The sequence below is a fragment of the Suricata suricatta genome, chromosome 5 (assembly GCF_006229205.1).
Source record: "Suricata suricatta isolate VVHF042 chromosome 5, meerkat_22Aug2017_6uvM2_HiC, whole genome shotgun sequence".
Lineage (NCBI taxonomy): Eukaryota > Metazoa > Chordata > Mammalia > Carnivora > Herpestidae > Suricata > Suricata suricatta.
The window spans coordinates 54,309,403-54,319,528 of NC_043704.1; the positions used below are offsets into that span (position 1 = coordinate 54,309,403).

Sequence of the window (10,126 nt, forward strand, 5' to 3'; positions counted from 1 at the left end):
ACACTGACTCTGTTTCTGCAGGCTGTGTTCCCACCTCCTTCCATACTCCCCAGCATTCTCAAGGTTTTCCATCTCTCTCATCCAACAGGAAAGTGAACTAATAAGCACTGATCTAAGGTGCAATGGAGAGACCGTGCTGTCGTTCTCAACAACCCTTCCACCTCCAAAAAGAGACAAAGGAAAAGAATGTTCACACAGAAGTTGCTAATAATAGGACTTTTATCACTAAGTGTGAGAATTAATAGGAGACAAGAAACCATCCCTGAAACTCCTCAAACCACACTGCTGAGATATATTGAAAGTCTAGTTCTCTAAAATCACAAAACCTTTCCCACTGATGTCCCAGATCCTAAACAACCCATCCGATCCAAAAATAGCTATAACACAGCAAACTAAAGTCATGCCCACAGATTAGAAATATAATCTTTAGTGTTTGTTAGGAAATGCTCTGCCTTACCAAAATCTGTCTCTTCCATAGCCTTTCTTCATCTGTTATCAAAAACAGGGGTGTTCTGTCTTAGGGTTGATTCAGTCTAAGAGAGCACTTCAGAATTTCACTAGAACACTTTCTTGTTGTGGTTATAATCCTATCACCACCCCTCCTGTAGTTTTGCATGAATGTCTCTGATAATAGGTACCGAATCTATGGACAACTCCACTTGATTTTTTTTTTCTTTTTAAGATCTTGATTAGGTGGGTCCTGTCAAATACTCCCTGGCTTCATTTTCTGCCAGTTTCAGTATATTTCCATAAATATCTGAAACTATTTATAACTGCTTCACTTCCTGGAAAGTTTTTGCTACTCCAAGGAAACTTTTAAAATTTTAGAACATCACTTTGGAAACTAGTTGCTTTGGCACTGATCCCATTTTTTTTCATTCTGGGGAGACTGTTTCAAAAACTCATATTTAAATAATCTGAACTAAATTACTTATTTTATTTTGTAAAATTGTGCCTCCCTAGCAAAACCACAAACTCTTAGAAGGCAAGAAATATGCCTGCCATTTTATTTGTTTAGTTTATCTTCAAAGTCACCCCTCCCAGTGTCTAGTACAATGCCCATGCATACAAGGGGTACACAGCGGCATTGTGATAATGAGCATTGACCTAGGTAATTTAGTATTTAATGCTGTATTTCTAGTGGCCAACATTTTTGTCTATACAGGCAAATGAACGTGGAGATGCTATAACTTGAGCTACGTAATACAAACTGACACTTGTCTCCTAGCTAAGAAATGTAAAAATGTAGAGCTGGGGAAGCAATAATATCACCTACTGTCTATTAGCAATAATCGCACCTCGGATAAACCTGATTGGCTACGATACCGCCACTGCGCAGAGCTCATCCGCTGTCTAGAACACGGGCTAATATCTCTGGCTTGAACCCATCAAGGAGTTGGGTCCTCTTGCCCTTTAAATCACCAATGAACATGTATAACTAACTTTTGCATTTTTACTTTTTTTTTTTCTGATCCATTATGGCATCAGATGTTTTTCTCTTGATGTGTATCTTATTTTACTTTAGGTCATTCTTCCTACACTAGTGTTTATAATATATGCACACTAGAATAAATAAAAACTGCTACCGCTCATTAACTATCATTTTTGGTGTATGTTTAAGTTTTTTTTAGTTTAAGTATTTGTTTTATACTTAAAATTATCCTTGTTAGAGTAAGCTGTGTATCAATATTGAATATAGCTTCACCTACAAAACCACAGCTTCTCTTTTATTGTCATGAAAACACAAATAAATCATTAGACTTAATCCATAGTAAACAACTTAAATCAGTTTTTACCATTTGTAATTGTTACTTTCAACAGTTAAATGAGGTATTACTTAGGCTGGAACTTAATTTTGAGTAGTGATATTTAGGACATGCTTCAGCTCTCTTGGACAACATTAAAGGAAATATATATTCATATATAAATATGTATATTTATATGTATACATACACCAGTGTTCATGTTCAATATTTTTGGGATAAGGTCCTATACAGAGTGCCTGTCTCATTTGTGTCCCAGTGAGATACAATCTCATTAACTTGAAAACTATAGAGAAGCACCTGGCTTGCTCATTCAGTGGAACGTGTGATTCTTGGCCTCAGGGTTCTGAGTTCAAGCCCTACAACGGGCATGGAGCCTACTTAAAAACAAAAACAAACAAAAACATAAAAACAATAGAAAGCAAACTGGTTAGGGAAACAAAACAGGTATCTGTTGATCACTTACTACATACCAGTATTTTCTGTGATTATCCTAACTTTGCCAGATAGTTGTTATTATTCAAATTTATCAAGGAAGATACTGTTATTCTCTCCAGCTCTTATGGCCAGCAAACAAAAGAACAAAACTCACCTGACTGCTAAGCCAGTAAGTACTCTTTCCACTACACCAGATTCCAAGAGGACTCAACTGAGCATCACAACCAAGGCAGCTGTTTGCACAAAACTCTCTAACTCTACACAGTGCTGGCAGATATTTATTAGTGAGGCATTTTCTTAAAAGAATAAAACCTACTTTTCCTATATTCATCATAGTAATGCTTTTGTCACAAGCTAGTATACAAAGCCTGTTTTACCTAAAATGTGTTTAAATAACTTACCCTTCAGTGTTTTTTTAAGAAGAAAATAATAGTGTCGTTAATATACATACAGTATTTCAATCTAAGTGTCTTATCATGTGGTCATATAAGACACCTCACAAAATACTCTTTTTTTCAATATATAATCTGGTAAATACAAGACAACAGGTCCAAAATGGACTCACTGATGGTAAGCCCCACATCACTACACTAAGACTTAAGTATAGTTTCAGCTCTCAGAAATGGAATCTTCAGTGAAACAATCATGAATTGGCTGATCAGCACTAGTCAAGTAATCTGCCTGACAGGCCCCTGCATTCCCCTAAAGGAGAACAATATTACAATAACCAACTTGCTTTTTTGCCTTGTGTAACTTCCTTGTTCCCACTCGTTCGGCTTATAAGTCTTTCACTTTGTACAGTCCCTCCGAGCTCCCTGCCATCTACTAGATTGAATGCTACCTATTTATGAATTATTCAATAAAGCCAGTAAGGATCTTTAAAATGTACTCAGTTGAATTTTGGTTTTTTAACAAATCATAGGATATGAAAATTAGAAGGAGCCCTATAAATAGGCTGACTAACTCTCAGTCTGCCCAGGAATTTGAGGACTCCTAGGACAAGGGACTTTCAGTTTTAAAACTGAGAGTGAGGGGATCCTGGGATATGGGGCTCTCAGTGCTGACACTGGGCAAGTCCCAGGCAGACCAAACAAGATGGCTACGTCATCTCACCAGCCCTTCTCTTCTCAGGTAAAGAAGCAAAAACCCAGAGCACAAATCAGATCAAGCGGTTAGTGACCCGTGATGCCATGCTTTCTCTTATTTCTACAGACTCGTTCAGCCTCCGGACATGCTGTAATTTCTCAGATTTAATCGCTAGTTTAATTGTTTATCATGTATACTACCCATTAGGATTTGCGTATCAAAAACCAAATCTCTGCTCCCTTTGTATTGTCAGCACTGGTCCAGTTCCTGACTCAGTTTGTGCAACCTGATATATGCTTGCTGACTGCTCCTGAAGAATGAAATTGTGTGGCTTGGGGGAACTGAGATCTTCATTCACGCTGTTCTGGACCAGAAACACAATGATATGTTACAGATAGAAAGCTGGGAGCTGCACAAAGCAACATCTTCACCAAATTTTTCCTTTATTTCTTATATATTATGGAATAAATGTGTTTTACTTTATAATGACAAACAGCATTTTCAAAAGAATATTTATCAGTGCATAGTGTTCTCTGATTAACTGGAGTCCTGCTCATCCAGTGGGTGAAGGATAAATGTCATAGGATCAGCCACCACCTCAGATGTCCTGGTTGCCAGGTTTCATGCCAACAGAACAACAACAGAACACCTTCTTACCCTCCCTCATTGAGCCCCACCTGTCGTCCTCACAAATTATTTGTGGAGACAAAAAGGGCAACCAGTCAATAGATTCTGATCTGCTTTCTTATTACATCACTAAACATCCCCTAGTTCCCGTTCATATTAAAATCTGAACTGGCAGTAGAACATGCTTAAAAACTGATGTAGCATTTGAGACATGAGATTTCAAAGACAGGAGTTTTTCTCCAGCTGTGGTGCATCTCCACATCTGCCAAAATGCTCAGGGTTTGACGTTGTGCATTCCGAGTTACATTCCGCCCTCTTAAAAAGATGAGAACCATGTGCCAGAACTCATTAAGAAATTACCCACTAAACACTCCGGCTCCCAAGTGGCTTTCTGACACCAAATGACTTTCTTTGATCAGTAGAAATGGTGTATCACATTCACTATAAACCTTTAACTGGGAATCACTGCCAAAAAATTCCAACAGAGATGAAAATACCAGAATTGTGAAGTTGACCCACACTGCTTCTTTAGTCCACAGTCCATAGCGATTCAAAGAGTTTTAATCCATTAAATTTAACTTTGCAGCTGTTTCTCACCCACTTAGAAACATCCTCTCTCATTCTTTCACTCGTTAAAACTTACTGAGTAGCACTGTCCTATAACTTGAAGCTATACCCTGGCCTTACTTCATGACGGTGCAAAACGTAGATTCCCAGGGATCAGTCGGCCGCTGGTTGTTATGTAATGCACATTGGGACTGACAAGTTGTGGTGCGTGTGTGGATCTCCCACTCCCAGCCCTCTTATTTCCACAGGTTAACACGAGCAGTGAGTACATACTGGGAGAGAAAAATGCCCAAAGGACAGTCTGGACTGAATGCTCGATAAGGAGCAAGGCAAACTCTCTTTCTTGAGGATGGCCTATATTTTCTCAACATAGATCAGAGATGTTATTAGCATCAATTTGTAGGGTCACTTCCTTCTGCTCTATTGGCTACTTTTCTTTGAGTTACTGAGCAGAACAAACCCCAAACAATAATGCTTTTTATGACAGCCCTGATAAGCTCAGTTCCAAATGCAATCCTCACGGCAGCATTCATACTTTTCTGTAGAAAACACAAAAGCCAGTTCTAATCCAGTGGTGCCCATATCAGAATCACTTGAAAAGATGGTCAAATAACTCGAGCTCCCTCCCACCCCCAAGACATTCTGAAAGGCACTCATCCTCACCCACCCACACCTTCCATGAGAACCACTGCTCCTGTAGCCACAGCACGCCTACCATGGGCACCACTAGTTAACCCGCCACCTCAAGTAACAGATATCAACAACTGAAATGTGCACGGCCTGTGATCCAACAAGTCCCCTTGTACGCATGTTACTTGCACGAGAAGGCAAAAATATGCAAATGGAAATGTGAAATTTACCAGCTTATAGTAAATAATAAGAAAAACTAAATAATGAACTAATTAAATAAATTATGATATCAACACTGGAATTCTTCTACTCAGTTGTTAAAAAGGAAGAGATAAGGGGTACCTGGGCAGCTCAGTCAGTTAAGTACCCTTGATTTCAGCTTGCATCATGGTCTCACAGTTCGTGAGTTTGAGCCCTGCATCCAGCTCTGTACTGATGGTGCAGAGCCTGCCTGGGATTCTCGCTGCCCCTCCCTTGCTTGCACTCGCTTGCTCTCTCACTCTCTCTTTCTCTCAAAATAAATAAATAAGCTTTAAGAAAAGGAAGAGGTAACTCTATATTCAGTGATATGAGAAAAACAACTCAATTCCTCAGTGATTTTGACTGTCTATGCCCAGGCTTTTAGCCATTACAGAGGAGCAGCCCTGAGCAAAGGGATCTTGGAGCTGGGCCTCTGTAGCACATTCATAAGAACACCTAGAAGGAATGTCACATCAAAGCTGTAAGACTTACAGGTGGACTTCCTGTCTGCATGGCATAGCACCCTGGGATGCTGAACACTTGCTACAGCAAGATCTTGTTTCCCTCACAGTGGCCAGCAAGGCACGGCGCTGCCTGGACCCGCTGCCTCCCGCGGTGAGCAGCCGCTTCCATTCACTCTGACTGCTGCACAGGTATCTGTGGCTCCACCTGTGGGGAGGGGAACAGGTTCAGGAAGATGTGAATTTCAAGAACTGCAGAAGTTACCCAGATCCTGTGTCACTGTTTGAGTCAAAAGCTAATTTCTAAAGGAAAGAGAACTAAATATTGAGTGTAACTAGAGCATCCTATGCAAATGAATAAAGATAACAGGTTATTTGAAACCTTCCCTCATCCTTTACTTTAAAGTCACTTTGAAATGCTAACTGAAAGAAGCCAGACAAAAAAGATCATATAATACATGACTCCAGTAATGTGAAATGTCCAGAAAAGACATATGTATAGAAACAGAAAGTAGATTAGTGGTTGCCTGGGGCTGGGGGTAGAAACAGACTGACTGCAAATGGGCAGGAGGGATCTTTCGGGGACAATTAAAAATGTTCCAAAATTGGACTGAGCTAATGACTGCACAATGCTGTAAATTTACTAAAAATCACTGAATGCTGCAGTGAAAAATGGGTGATTTCACAAAATGTAAGTTCTATCTCAATAAAGCTTTTAATAAACACTTTGAAGTGATATTAAACAATTTATAACTTTAGCCATATTACTTAGGTGTCTGTACAACAGAAATATATCTAAGTTATAGAAAAGCAAATTGCATATATTTGTGTCTTTTTTTCACGTTAAAAAAAGAAGCTGGGGCACCTGGGTGGCTCAGTCGGTTGAGCATCCGACTTCATCTTAGGTCGTATCTTGCAGTTCCTGGGTGCTGATAGCACAGAGTCTGGAGCCTGCTTCACATTCTGTCTCCCTCTCTCTCTGCCCTGCCTCCACTCATGCTCTGTCTTTGTTTCTCTCTCTCTCTCTCTCTCTCTCTCTCTCTCACAAAAATAAACATTAAAAAATAAGCGATATTTTAAAGAATCAAAAAATGTTTAACTTTGAGTATGCACAGAAAATAACTGGAGGAAATACAAGGAAGGTTGTTTTTAGAGAGTGAGATTGGGGTTTCCTTGCAGGAAATTTTTTATTTCTCATTGTATGCATTTTGTACCATTAAATACTTTAAATATTCCCTCTATTTTAAAATATATCAATTATCCTCAATGTCTGTGTTTTTCTTTTGGCTTTAAATAAACTTGTGACCAAGCTTCTCAGAATATAAGTATTTATAATTAAATATTTCAATCCCAGAATAAAAAAAGTATTTATTGATTCTGGAAATTGTGATTAAAGATAATACACACTGTCTCTTCACACGTGCACTACAGTTAATATTTTACAGAGTGTCCTATGTGATGACATAGAGATAATTTTAGGTCAGAAGTTGGCAAACTTTTTCTTAAAGAGCCAAATAATAAATATATTAGTCTTTGTGTGCCATTCTGTCTCTATTTTAGGTACTTTGCTGCTGTATACCAAAACAGAGCAAAGGAACAGGTCATAAGTGATCTCTGTATTAAGTGGGAGATGAGATACTTTTTTTATTTTAACTTGTGCCTGAATTTGTATTAGAAAAATAGAAGTAGCACATGAAATCCATGCATTCATAAGTATTATTCTTTAGGACGAGGCTAAATTTACACAAGCTTTTAAAAGTCTAGAGATTTAAAGAAAAATATTAAGTAATTAATAGAATCGAAGGCAGGGGTGCCTGATGGTTCAGTCATTAAGTGTCTGACTTGATATCTATATTCAACTAAATTGTACTTGGCTTTGACTCAGACCACGGCCTTTCCTGAGAAGCCTTCCCTAACGCCCGCCCCCATTCCTGAGTCGCACCTGCTTGGTGTTAGCACCACAGGGCATCACCATTGTACAGGGTCCCATGATACACTACTGTAATTGCTGATTTAGTTGCCAATCTCCCCTTGTAGACTAAAATCTCTGAAAGTCCGAGGGTCATTTCAATTTGACCTCTCTCCTCAGAGCTTTAATACTATGTCTGACACAAAGTAAGAACTCTGTAATCTATTGAATGAATGAAGGAGAAAACTGCATTGCCCAGCATCTAACATGCAAATGGTAGAATCAGGATTTGAACCTAGTCTCCCTTTCCATTACACCATAATGTATATAAAGAAAAATTTTAATTAATTACTATTTACTCTTTACTATATTAAAGGATTGTCCACCATTGACTCGGTTGCTCCAAATTGCCTTGGAAATCCTTCAGGAGGTACCATAAACTGGTTTACAAAGGACAAAAGAAAATGTTTTAAAATATCTTTAATTCAATGAAAATTAAAATTCTGTGATATAAAAAAAAAGTTGAGTTTTTCTCAGAATTAAATAGGAAGCAACGGTGTGGTACTCAAGAATAAAACCATCACAGTCAAAAAAGTGTATCCTTGGGTGTTCCCTCTAACCTCATCGCAGGCCAAAAGTATTTCTGTCATTCCACTTTTAACAAACCCTCAGGAAGGTCCGAGGTGGAAGCTGGCTCCTATCAAATTGCCTCTCAGATTTCCCTAGAGTAGCTCATAATCTTGAGCACCCAGGAATCGATAGATACCCCACCACCCCTGTCTGATGGGGAACAAGCTGAACCACGTTGAACACCAACTTTGTTATTCCTGCTTCTCTTGAGTTTTTTCGGATAGTTTCATGACATGGAATGTGGTGGGGTCTGAAGGCCTTTGCTGGAGTGAATCTTCATCCTGAAGGGACATAAGAACCCAAGTGCTGCTGGAACTACCACCATACCGAGCCCTGTGTCCCAAACAAAAGCATAAGGACTGACACTGGGCATCAAGAAGCTATTAAAAGGTTATAAACAAAATAGTGATCAGACTGATACTTGAAATATCCTAGCTGTATCATTATTGTTGTTATTAGCGTTACTCTTATTGTTAGTATTATTACCTTAACAATAATATACTCTGCACTCTCGCACATTCTCCCCAGAATGGGAAAAAGCACAATCACAGCTGGTATTCATAAAACAACCTTGAGGAGGCATGTAGAAATGTATTAGAAAGTTGAAACAGTATCTATCATGTGTGTCATGAAGGGCAAATGTTGCTTCAGATTACTGTAGTCTGCTGAACTGACAAAATTAAAAAACTATTTGTTACATGCCTACTATGGCAAAGCACTGCTCCAGACGCTGCTGTTTCTATCTATATAGAGAAATCAAGAGTTTTGTTGGTTTCTCAAGCAAAATCCCTGTGGAAATTTTTGGGGTATCATCACCATTGTTTAATACTCTTAAGCTTCTGGGCTTCACTTTTTTAAGAAATAGCACACTTATAGATACTTAAACATAAAGAATCTTCTGCTATGCTTTATTTTTTTTCTTCTGCTATGTTTTTAAATATACTTTTTTTTCCCCAGTGATCAAGATACTAGCATCTGCTCTCTATGACACTGTCTCTTCAATATCAAGGTATTTGATAAATTCAATTATTCATCAGAAGTTTTTTGGAGGGCCCACGGTTTAAGCGTCAGACTTCAGCTCAGGTCATGATCTCACAATCCATGAGTTCGAGCCCCACATCAGGCTCTGTGCTGACAGCTCAGAACCTGGAGCCTGCTTCGGATTCTGTGTCTCTCTACCTCTCTGCCTTTCCCCCTCCCCAACCACCATAAATAAATAAACTTTAAAAAAATTTTAGAGAAGTTTGTTTGGAGAACACATATCCAGAAATAAAGGAAAACTAGTTAATTTTACAGGATATTATATGGAAGGTTGAACCATACCTGCTCCCAAGCTATCTATAGACCAAATATACTCATACCTTTAGGTCACAGAATCTCTTTTCTTTGAATATAGATGTCAACTGCTTACACTCAAATACCCTTCATGAAAAGTGACACAAATCTTATATCATGTAATGTAAGCTGCAGTTCAATTAAATATGTTATAGTTCTCATTTACATTCCCATTACACCTCCTTAAAAATACACCCTCTTCAACTTCATCAGACTTAGGTATTGCTCAACTCTGTAATGGCAACACATGCACTGTGTTATGACGGAAGGTGTGCCTCAGAAGAGCACCTCGTCAGGCTTCCTGGTCTTGAAGAAACAGCATGAAATAACCAACTGAATAGGTATGCTCATTCACAATGAGCTAATTAAAAGGAAAAATGAAGTTTCCAGTCAATGGGCAATCTTTTACTAACTTCTATCCCTATGAACAGTTCTTATGG

The 10,126-nt window shown here is 38.6% G+C and overlaps 1 pseudogene; it reads right to left on the bottom strand.

Annotated features, from left to right (window-relative positions):
• Positions 1 to 1,222: 1,222 nt before the first annotated feature.
• LOC115293007 lies at positions 1,223 to 1,343 on the bottom strand (annotated as a pseudogene).
• Positions 1,344 to 10,126: the final 8,783 nt, after the last annotated feature.